This window comes from Heptranchias perlo, chromosome 35 (genome assembly GCF_035084215.1).
Source record: "Heptranchias perlo isolate sHepPer1 chromosome 35, sHepPer1.hap1, whole genome shotgun sequence".
Classification (NCBI taxonomy): Eukaryota; Metazoa; Chordata; class Chondrichthyes; order Hexanchiformes; family Hexanchidae; genus Heptranchias; species Heptranchias perlo.
The window spans coordinates 16,284,846-16,296,502 of NC_090359.1; the positions used below are offsets into that span (position 1 = coordinate 16,284,846).

The following is an 11,657-nucleotide window of genomic DNA, read 5'->3' on the forward strand; positions in this document are numbered from 1 at the left end:
CAAAGCTATCAGCAAAAGTCCCATCATCATCCTTGGGTACATCCTCTCCCACCGGCAGGTCTGACCCACCAGAAGTGGATATACAGTGTGGTGCGAGTGACCCTGGAATTCTTCAACATTGAGTCTGGACCACATGAAGTCTCAAGGCCTCAGGTCAAACATGGGCAAGAAAACCTCTTGCTGACTATCACCTATCACCTCGCCTCAACTGATGAATCAGTTCTCCTCCATGTTGAACACCACTTGGAGGAAGCACAGAATATACTTTGGGTGGGGATTTCAATGTCAGTCACCAAAAGTGGCTCAGTAAAACCACCATTGACAGAGCTGGCAGAATCCTGAAGGATATAGCTACTAGACTGGGCTTGTGACAGTTAGTGACAGAAACAACATAAGGTAACAATCTACTTGACACCGTCCTCACCAATCCACCTGTCACCAATGCATCTGTTCATGACAGTATTGGTGGGAGTGACCACCGCACAGTCCTTGTGGAGACCAGGTCCCAACGAGGAAGCCCTCCATCGTGTCATGTGACATTCTCAACTTGCTAAATAGGAAAGATTAAGAACAGATCTAGCAGCTCATAACTGGGCATTCACGAGGCACTGTTTTGCCATTGGCAGCAGCAGAATTTTAATCCACCACAATCTGTAACCTCATGTCCCGGCATATCTCTCACTCCTCCATCACCATCAAGCCAACCCTGGTTCAATGAGTAGTGTAGAAGTGCATCTCTGGATCAGCATCAGGTGTAGCTGAAAATGAGATGTCAACCTGGTTAAGCTTCAACACAGGACTACATGCTAAACAGCGGAATCAGTAGGCGATAGACAGAGCTAAATGATCCCATAACCAACGTATCTGGTCCAAATTCTGCAGTCCTGCCATATCCAGTCAAAAATGGTGGCGGAGAATTAAGAAATTAACGGGACGCAGAGGCTCCCTGAACATCCCCATCCTCAAAGGTGGTGGAGCGCAGTATGTGAGTGCAAAAGACAAGGCTGAAGTGTTCGCAGCCATCTTCAGCAAGAAGCACCAAAGGGATGATCCTTCTCAGCCTCCTCCTGAGGTCCCCACCATCACAAATGCCAGTCTTCAGCCAATTCGATTCACTCAACAAGATATCAAGTCACGGATGAACGCACTGGACACAGTAAAACTATGTGCCCCAACAACATCCCAGCTGAAAACGTGTTGCAGAACCAGCCAAGCTGTTCCACTACATCGACAACACTGGCATCTACCAGTAGGAAGAATAAGGAGGCCTCACACTACTTGGATAATAAAAGTCCAAATTGGATGGAGGACCAAATGGTCTAGGGGTACAGATACACAAATGACTAAAAGTAGTGACGCAGATTAATAAGGCCATAAAAAGGCAAATCAAGCACTGGGGTTCATCTCTAGAGGGAAAGAATTCAAAAGCTGAGAAGTTATGTTAAACGCTTATAGAACACATGGAGTACTGGTCACAGTTCTGGTCTCCATATTATAGAAAGGATATAGAGGCATTGGAGAGGATGCAAAAAAGATTCACAAGTATGATACCAGAACTGAAAGAATATATGATGTGGAGATGCCGGTGATGGACTGGGGTGGACAAATGTAAGGAATCTTACAACACCAGGTTATAGTCCAACAGTTTTAATTGAAAATCACAAGCTTTCGGAGCTTTCCTCCTTCGTCAGGTGTGTGAAGGTTTCCATAAAAGCTCCGCATGTATAGTAACAGAACAATGCCTGGCGATTACAGATAATCTTTCCAACTGCCTGTTATCACACCTCTGCATGGATGGTGTTCAGACAGGGGAACATTACACCCAAGACCACTGAATACGCAAGCGGTCAGATTACAAAGACATAAGAACATAAGAAATAGGAGCAGGAGAAGGCCAATCGGCCCCTCGAGCCTGCTCCGCCATTCAATAAGATCATGGCTGATCTGATCCTAACCTCAAATCTGAATTCATATCCAATTTCCTGTCTGCTCCCCATAACCCCTAATTCCCTTTACTTCTAGGAAACTCTCTATTTCTGTTTTAAATTTATTTAATGATGTAGCTTCCACAGCTTCCTGGGGCAGCAAATTCCACAGACCTACGACCCTCTGAGTGAAGAAGTTTCTCCTCATCTCAGTTTTGAAAGAGCAGCCCCTTATGCTAAGATTGTGCCCCCTCGTTCTAGTTTCACCCATCCTTGGGAACATCCCTACCGCATCCACCCGATCAAGCCCCTTCACAATCTTATATGTTTCAATAAGATCGCCTCTCATTCTTCTGAACTCCAATGAGTAGAGTCCCAATCTACTCAACCTCTCCTCATATGTCCGCCCCCTCATCCCGGGGGAAAAAAGAGACAGAGAGAGAGACAAAGAATGGCCAGTTGTATTAAAAACAGATAACTTTTTTTTTTCTCTTCCCCCCCCCCCCCGCGGTGGGGTTACATGTAGCGCGACATGAACCCAAGATCCCGGTTGAGGCCATCCTCATGGGTGCGGAACTTGGCTATCAATTTCTTCTCGACGATTTTGCATTGTCGTGTGTCTCGAAGGCCGCCTTGGAGAACGCTTTCCCGAAGATCGGAGGCTGAATGTCCTTGACTGCTAAGTGTTCCCCGACTGGGAGGGAACCCTCCTGTCTGGCGATTGTTGTGCGGTGTCCGTTCATCCGTTGTCGCAGTGTCTGCACGGTCTCGCCAATGTACCATGCTCCGGGGCATCCTTTCCTGCAACATATGAGGTAGACAGGCACCTTAGCCAGTGCGTGCAGTTTCTCCTTATTTACTCGATCAAAACCCCTCTTAATTTTGAACACGTGGATTACTTCTACCCTGAACCTTCATTGCTCGAAGCAGAACAATCCCAGGTTCTCGAGTCTCTCCACACAACTAAACCCCATCCCTGGTATAATTCTGAAAATCTCCTCTCCATCCTCTCCAAGACCTTGACCTCCTTAATAAATTATAGTGAGATGAACTAACATATCACAGGCCGGGGATCCAACTTGCCCTGTGGGGCTCAGTACCACACGGGTGAATCCAGGTAACTTAGCTCAGGCCGAGGACTGAGCCTCGGCTTTTCTTGCTCCGGGGCTCAGTAGCACACCTCGTGAGATCAGCTAACTCAGTACAGGCTGGAGATTGAACATGTGCCCATCCTGCTCTGTGTGGGACTCAGTACCACACCAGTTGAGATCAGCTCACTCAGCACAGGCCGGGATGGCGGAGAGAGACAGAGACACGTGTTGTGATCTGTAACTTTTTATAAACGCTTCAGTTTATTTCACTCCGTGTCCAACACCGTGTGATCTCCCCTGGTGTGTCAGCTTTCTGTGTTTATACAGAGTGTAATGTATTGAATTGTCTCTTGGATCACACGGGGTGGTAGACGGGGGTCTGTGTGCGGAGGGTTCGGGGGGTGAGCTCTGATTCCCGCCCTCTTCTGGATTGAAAGGAGAAAAGAATGAATGAGAGAGAGAAGCGATGTGGGAGAAGGGATGATGGAAGAATTTGTCCATGAATCTGATTAAAGTGGCCCAAACACAAGATAATATTCAGATATCATCAGCAGAACATTAATACAAGCTGTAAAACAAAAGCAAAATACTGCAGATGCTGAAAATCTGAAGCAAAAACAGAATATCTCCTTTTTCTGATGAAAGGTCATTGACCTGAAAGGATGTTTCTCTCTTCACAGATGCTGCCTGACCTGCTGAGTGTTTCCCGTATTTTCTGTTTTTATTATTAATATAACCTGAGCTCTGTCGAGCGTTTGTTGGTCGATTCACTGATAAAGCTGGGAATTGAGGGGAAGCTGGTTCATGGCGAACCCCAGCTCTGAATCCCCCCGGCAGAGAGTTCAAGGAATGTTTAATATAAATGAGATTCAACGACAGGATCAGAAAATCTCTCCTTGATGGTCGGTCTCATTCTCCCGAAGTGAGGAATGAGCGGGAGGGGCAATTCCACCCGGGGTTATATTTTATTCCAAAAGGATGAACCAAGGCACAGTTTGATGTGGGGCCGAAATAGCTCAGTTGGGAGAGCGTTTGATTGAAAATTTAAAGGTCCCTGGTTCGATTCCGGATTTCAGCAGTTTTTAGATTATTTTGTTTCTTCTTTGGGTCGATTCTCGAACATTTATTTACACTGACATTTTTACCTGACACTGAACGGTTGGGGATGAAATGAAGAGACATCAAGGATGTCTGTATTTAGCTTTTATTTGTCTATTTCCTTCTGCCTTTCTCTCTGGTTTTTGTCTCTCTCGGTGCCCGATGAACATTTGATTTGATGCATTTGTCCGAAACTGATGCCTTTTCCACATCTCAGGGCGGTCAGACACGCTCTGTCTGTCTGTTACTGCTTGTGACCATTAACGGGAACAGGCCGCGAGTTAAACATTTATCAGGAAACCGCCAGAGAGATAACACAGCGGGAATAAAACACATTGCCTCACATTGTTAGACACCGAGTGACACAGATTGTAATGTGTGTCAGTAAACAGACCCGGAAAACAGAGTCCGAGAAAGGAAAGAAATAGAGAGATAGAAAAGAGTCATAAAAAGAAAGAAAACCCTTTCTCCACCCCAACAACAACAACAACTTGCATTTATATCGCGCCTTTAACGGACTAAAACGTCCCAAGGCGCTTCACAGGAGCGATTATCAAACAAAATGTGACACGGAGCCACATAAGGAGATATTGGGACAGGTGAGGTCGGTTTTAAGTGTCTTAAGGGAGGAGAGAGAGGTCGAGAGGCGGGGAGGTTTAGGGAGGGAAATCCAGAGCTTTGGGCCCAGTCGGTTGAAGGCACGGCCGCCAATGGTGGAGCGATGAAAATCGTGGATGCGCAAGAGGCCTGAATTGGAGGAGCTCAGAGATCTCGGAGGGTTGTAGGGGTGGAGGAGGTTACAGAGATAGGGAGGGCGAGGTCATGGAGGGATTTGAACACGAGGATGAGAATTTAAAATTTGAGATGTTGGTGGACTGGGAGCCAATGTCGGTCAGCGAGCAGAGGGGTTCTCCTCCTGAACGGTGGTTTGAATATTTGGGGGGCGGGGCTGTGATAAATATCTAGATTTAATGTAATGATCCCACTTTTGAACGACCACCGAGTTATTACAATGCTGACCTGGAACAATCTCGAACATACCGCAAAACAAGACATTAAGATCAAAGGTCAGTTTAGCAAGGAGTTTAAAAGATTCTTCTAAGGAGGAGAAGGCTCAAGAAACGGACTGTGAACATTTCATGATGGTCTATTTATTTGTGGCCATGGAGAGGGATGAGACACATGAAATGTTTCACACATTTCAAATCTCCTCGGTCAGACTGCCGATTGTTTATTGATCATTGTAAACAATTTTACAACACCAAGTTATAGTCCAGCAATTTTATTTTAAATTCACAAGCTTTCGGAGGCTTCCTCCTTCGTCAGGTGAACGATGTGAAAAATGATTTATTGATCAGGAAGATGGCTGGTAATAATCTGAGACCCAGTGAAGAGGTGAGAACAGAGCAGCAGGGAATGATCCCAGAACAATAGGAGCCAGCAGCTCACCGCCTGGTCCCTGTGTCAGGGACAATACACAACACCTCAGCTCCAGACCAGGAACAGAGAGCTGCTGTTAACGTGGCCCAGCCCTCGCAAACTGCTGGAACTGTGGTATGGAAATCAGACTTTGGATCTTGGAGGCTGCTTTAGTGGCTCAGTGGCTCTTCGAAAGAATGATTTCTATTAAAGAGCAGGGCTCTGCTCCATCACAGACTGATACTGTACAGTACATGGCAGAGTAAAGCTCCCTCTACACTGTGCCATCAAACACTCCGTGGGCAGGTGCATCAAGGGTTAGATCAAGATTAAATCTCCGTCCACACAGTCACAGAGGATGTCATTTGTGACTTTGACAAGGGCCGTTTCAGTACTGTCGCAGGAGTGGAAACCTGATTGGAGGGATTCAAACATGGTGTTGTGGGAAAGATGGACATGGATTTGGGAGGCGGCAACACTTTGGAGAGGAAAGGGAGGTTGGAGATGGGGTGGTAGTTTGCAAGGACACAGGGGTCAAGGGTGGGTCTTTTATGAAGGAGGGCGATGAGAGCAGATTTGATGGGGAGGGGGACAGCACCTGAGGAGAGGGGATAATTAACATTGTCAGCTAACATGGGGCCAGGAAGGGAGGTTGGGTGGTCAGCAGTTTGGTGGGAATAGGGCCGAGGGAGCAGGATGTTGGTCTCATTGTCAAGAGAGCTCAGAGAGGGCATGAGAGGAGATAGGAGAGAAACTTGGTGGGCTTGGGAAAGGAGGGGAGCGGCAGAGGCAGCTGAATGGATGGTCTCAATCTTAGTGACCAAGAAGTCCATGAGCTCCTCGCACTTTTTGTTGGAGGTGAGGGTGGAGGAGTGAGGGGAGTGGGGTTTAAGACGACGGTTTGTAGTGGAGAAGAGAAGCCAGGGGTTATCTTTACATTCCAGGATGATCCTGGAATAGTGAGCAGTTTTGTCAGAGGAGACAGGACCCGATAGTGCTTTATGTGGTCCAGCCAGATCTGGCGATGAATGGCCAAACCAGTTGTCCACCATAAATGTTCAAAGCTGTGTCCCTTGGACTTGGGGGAGTGGAAATGAGGGCAGACCCAGGGAGAACGACCAGGGTGAGGGGGAGTGATTGTTTTAATGGGTGTACAAGAGCGTCAAATGTGGAGGTGAGGGTGTGATTGAGCAAATCAGTAGCTGCAGAAATGTCGTGGTGAATGGAGGGACAAAGGCTGGACAGTTGGGAATTTGAAAGTGCCGTTGCAAGTAACTTGGGGGGAGAATTTTTTCCAGGGATGAACACGGAAGGAGGTGGGTTAGTCCCACTCCCCGGCTCTTTCCCCACAGCCCTGTGAATTTTTTAAACGTCAAGTATTTATTCAATACCCTTTTGAAAGTTACTATTGAACCTGCTTCCACCTCCCTTTCAGGCAGTGCATTCCCGATCATAACAACTCACTGTGTAAAGAAATCTCTCCTCATTCCCCCGCCCGTGGCTTTTTTGCCCATTTATCTTAAATCTGTGTCCTCTGATTATTAACCCTCTCATCACTGGAAACAGTTTCTCCTAATTTACTCTATCGAAATCTTTCATAATTGTGAACACGTCCATGAAATCGCCCTGCAACCTTCTGGGTGTAGCCTCAGAGCCCTTCCTGCTGGTCCTTCCTTCAGTTCCCATGTGGTCTAGCGGTGAGGATTCCTGATTTTCACCCAGGCGGCCCGGGTTGGACTCCCGGTGTGGGAATACCAGCCTTTCAGTCCCAGCCTTGCAATTTGCCTGCAGCCCGGGATGTGGCTGCTGCTTCCTCTCTCACTTCTGTGTCAGTCCCACAATCACACTGAGAAATGAGGCAGACCACAGCTCTTAAAGGGACAGTGCACCAAAACCCCAACCCTGAAAGCGAAAGGGAAGCAAGCAACAATGTCCGGACAGGTCACTCAGCAGCTCATGGCCAAGTGTTTGACTACAATCCTTTTATCATTTACTGTAAAACCCGAGTCTCAGTGAAACACACACAGAACATTCTGGAAACACTCAGCGAGTCAGACCGAATCTGTGGAAAGAACAGACCAATTAACTGAGAGTCTCAATGAGACAAGGAACGAGACACGGGCTCTTCACAAATTGTCACGGGATCTTTTACACTTCGGAGCAGAAAGAAGGGACCGCCATTAAACACCTCATTCAAAGGACAGCACCTCTCACGATGCAGCTCCCTCTCAGCACGACACAGTCAATCTGGATCATGTGTCCCAGTCCTGGAACGGGAGCTGGAACCCACACCCTTCTAAACACCAGCCTGACTCCCTGGTGTTACTCTCACCCCCGGCTAGTCATGAACCAGACTGTGCCACTCCCAGAGTAACTGATGACCACAGCCTCAGCCCTGGGTCCCGGTCTGCATCATAACCGCAGCCTGTCACCGCTCATAGAAAGTGGCGTGGGATTCCTGAGTTCATTCTGTGATGTGCAATGGGGGAGTGGGACTACATGGATTGATCTTGCATAGAGCTGGCATGGACCCGATGGGCCGAATGGCCTCCTTCCGTGCTGTAACCTTTCTATGATTCTATGATTCCATGTGGGTGGAGAGGGATACAAGGAAGTGATCAGAGATGGCCTTATCCATGATTGACACGATCGGGGGGAGAGAGGCCACGTGAGATGGCAAGGTCGAGGGGGTGGCCATGAATATGGGTCGGGGAGTTTCTATGCAGGGAGAGATTAAGGGAGGATAAAGTATCACATAATAGACTTGTTTTAAAAATTGAAGCCCATGGGATTAAACGGACAATGGAAGCGTGGATATAAAATTGGCTCAGGAGCAGAAAACAGAGAGTTGTGGTGAACGGTTGTTTTTCAGACTGGAGGCAAGTATACAGTGGTGTCCCCCAGGGCTCGGTATTGGGAGCACTGCTCTTTTTGATATATATTAATGACCGGGACTTGGGAGTACAGGGTATAATTTCAAAGTTTGCAGATGACACGAAACTCAGAAATGTAATAAACAATGTGGAGGACAGTAACAGACTTCAGGAGGACAGAGACAGACTGGTGAAATGGGCAGAAACATGGCAGATGAAATTTACTGCAGAGAATTGTGAAGTGATACATTTTGGTAGGAAGATTGAGGAGAGACAATATAAACTAAATGGAACAATTTTAAATGGAGTGGATGAATAGAGAGACCTGGGGGTGTAGTTACACAAATCTTTGAAGGTGGCAGGACAAGTTGAGAAGGCTGTTAAGTAAGCAAATGGGGCCCTGAAAGACATCCAATCGTTTCAAAACAGCGACTCTTTTTTTTCTTTTTCTTTTTTTCTTCTTTTTTGTGTGTTTTTAGGCTCCCCTTTTATAAGAAGGGGGGTTTAGGGTTTGTTTATGTGCAAAAACACCCAAAGAAAACCAAAAACCAGTGTCAAATTAAGATTTTATTATTTTTGTCCAGAATGCACTCCAGCCCCTGCAGTGCCCACCGGTCGGGGAAACCGGGGAGTAAGTGAACTCCAGCTCCCCAACTCACCCGGCACCGTGCCCAGAGACCGGGAGAAGGGGCTCCCTCCACCCACACCGCCACCAACCGACCTGGCAGGTGAGACGTTTTTACTAAAACCGTCCACCAGGTCGAGCAGGTCCTGGGAGATGTCGAGCCGCGAGCGGGCGAATTCAGCCTCATCGGCCTCGTCCACCCCGGCACCCAGGACACCCGACCCGGTGAACTGTATACTCTCCTCCACACCCGGATCCGCGACCCCCCTCATAGGCAGGGTCTCCCCATCCCCCCCGGGAGGCACGGACTCGGTCTCCTCCCCCCGAGTGGTGGACGACTCCCGCCGATGGTGTGAAATGGAGGGTGGGGCCCCAGGATCCGCGTCAGGCGCCAACTCCCCTTCCACGGGGGGCCGTCCCTTTGCAGGGTTCCCCTCCGCTTCCAGGGAGTGGCGCCTTTTTTTCTTTCCGGAGGCTCGCGGAGGGAGGGTCTGCTGGGGCCCCCTCCTCCGCTCCCTCCTGACCAACGATCTGCCCGGCCTCCGTCGCGACCACGAGATGTAGATCGGCCGCGGTCACAATCGCAGCCTCGGGCTCACTCGATTGTTCAGCATCCCGGGGACCAGCCTCCAGATGTTTGATTTTCCTCCCCGCCTTTTTTCCGCGAGAGTGCCCTCCTTCCCCCCCGGCGGAGGCCTTGTGTTGTTTTTTTTATTCTTCGAGTGTGTTCATGTGCAGTAAACAATAAACCCAGAATATGTGTCATAATAATTTTTTTCCCTTGTGTTTTCGGCCCTCTTTCATAAGAAGGGGGGGTTTGGGTGGTTTTTTTTGTCGACTGGAAGTTCAGTCAGAATGAGGCTTTTTTTCCCCCTTTTTCCTTGTGTGTTTTTAGGCCCCCCTTTTATGAGCAGGGTGGGGGGGTTCAGGGTGTGTTCATGTGCAGTAAACCAAAAAACCCAAAATAAGTGTCAAATAATAATTTTTTTATTTCGGTCCAGGATGCACTCCAGTTTCGTCTAGTTTTCTCGTTTAGCCTCATCTGGGACAATTGGAGTCAGTTGACTGCAGGTTGTGTATAAAAGGAGCTGGTTGGTGGGGAAAGTGATCGTTGAGTTGTTTGGTATCATGGGGGATTTTGTAGTGAGAGGTTAATCACTGTGACACTGACAACGAGCAGAGCAGAGCAGAGCAGAGCACAGCACAGCACAGCACAGCCACCCAGCCTGAGGAGAGAAAAAAAAAAGGTGCTGGTTGGTGGGGAAAGTGATAGTTGAGTTGTTTGGTATCATGGGGGATTTAGTGGTGAGAGGTTTGTTCCCGGTGCTGGTGTTAGTTGGAGTGGTTTGTTACTCTGACATTTGGCAACAGTTTAGAGGCCAGAGATTTCCATGGAGAAGAGTAAAACCCACCCCTGTGCCCCAGAGAGTCCCTTCCCCTGTGCCTCCCTTTGGTTCCCATTTCAGTGTGTCTGAGGGGAGAAGTCTGTCTCCACTGCAGACTGTGATGGTGCAGTGTGGAGAGCAGAACCTGCTGGTGAGGGTAGACATGGATTTATTTAGAACCAGGCACCTGATTAAAGCTGCTGACCTGACCTTGGGGACAGCAGGTTGTCGGCCAACTGGGATCCACTCTCAGAACCACACTGTCCTCTTTGACTATGGGCTCCATGAATGTGGCAGCAGATTGCAGGTAATGTGATTCCTCAACTCTTGCTCCAATTTCACTGTGTAGATTACTGCCCACTCAGAACTCATTAACATCGGGTGAAACTCCAGCCACTGAGGAGATCCCTGAATGAAATCTGTGTATAAATTCTTGCCCACTGTTAAATATCACCCTGTGTGAAACTACTTCTTTATGTTGACATGTCAATCTTAGCTTTATATTTAAAAAGAACTTCAAATTGTCACTGAGGGACTGCATCTTTCTTAAATGGGTCATTACTACTCTAACTCTGAGATTCAACTCTATTGGCCTTGAACCTTCACCTACATTTCTCCAAACCACTCTGTTCTTTTGTGCCTCAATTGATTTATCTTTTCTGTGCCTTCCTGTGGATATTCAGGCCTGTTGCCTCAACTTGTGGTCAATGAATGTTCAGTGTGGAAGTTCCTGTTGAGACTTCTCTTGAAAGATGAAACAAGTGGAATAATAATTGGGATACAATGTATTAAAGGGGAACTCCACTTTTGGTTATTACACCTGCCAATCCCCTTGATTCCATGGATACAGGTGAGGTTTTAAAGTGATGTTGTGTTTTGTGCTCCATATCAGGGGTAACTTGAAGCCCCTTAAGGTGAAAGCTCTATTCTATTTGGGAAAGAATGCTCATCAAATCTGGCAGTGCCAATCATTTCAGGGTTTCAGACTGCATGCCTGAAGTCCCCTGTAATAGAAGGTGGACTGAGCAGAGTAACAGAGGCTGCTCCAGGCAACTTCAACCAATGGTGGAGCTGCTTCAATCATGTGTGATTGAGGAGCAGCTAAAACCCCTCAAACTGCTGTTTAACAGGGCAGGAAAATGACCAGAAATAGCTCTTGTCCAATAAGACCAGCTCTTCATTCCTTAAGCTGATGTCTTTCAGATGGCTGGAGATTTCCTGGTCTATACCACCCACCTGAA

At 47.7% G+C, this 11,657-nt stretch overlaps 1 non-coding gene across 1 annotated transcript; it reads left to right on the top strand.

The window, feature by feature from the left end:
* Positions 1 to 4,021: 4,021 nt before the first annotated feature.
* trnaf-gaa (transfer RNA phenylalanine (anticodon GAA)) lies at positions 4,022 to 4,094 on the top strand. Its single transcript has one exon. It is a non-coding gene; the product is annotated as a tRNA-Phe (tRNA).
* The last annotated feature ends 7,563 nt before the right edge of the window (positions 4,095 to 11,657 follow it).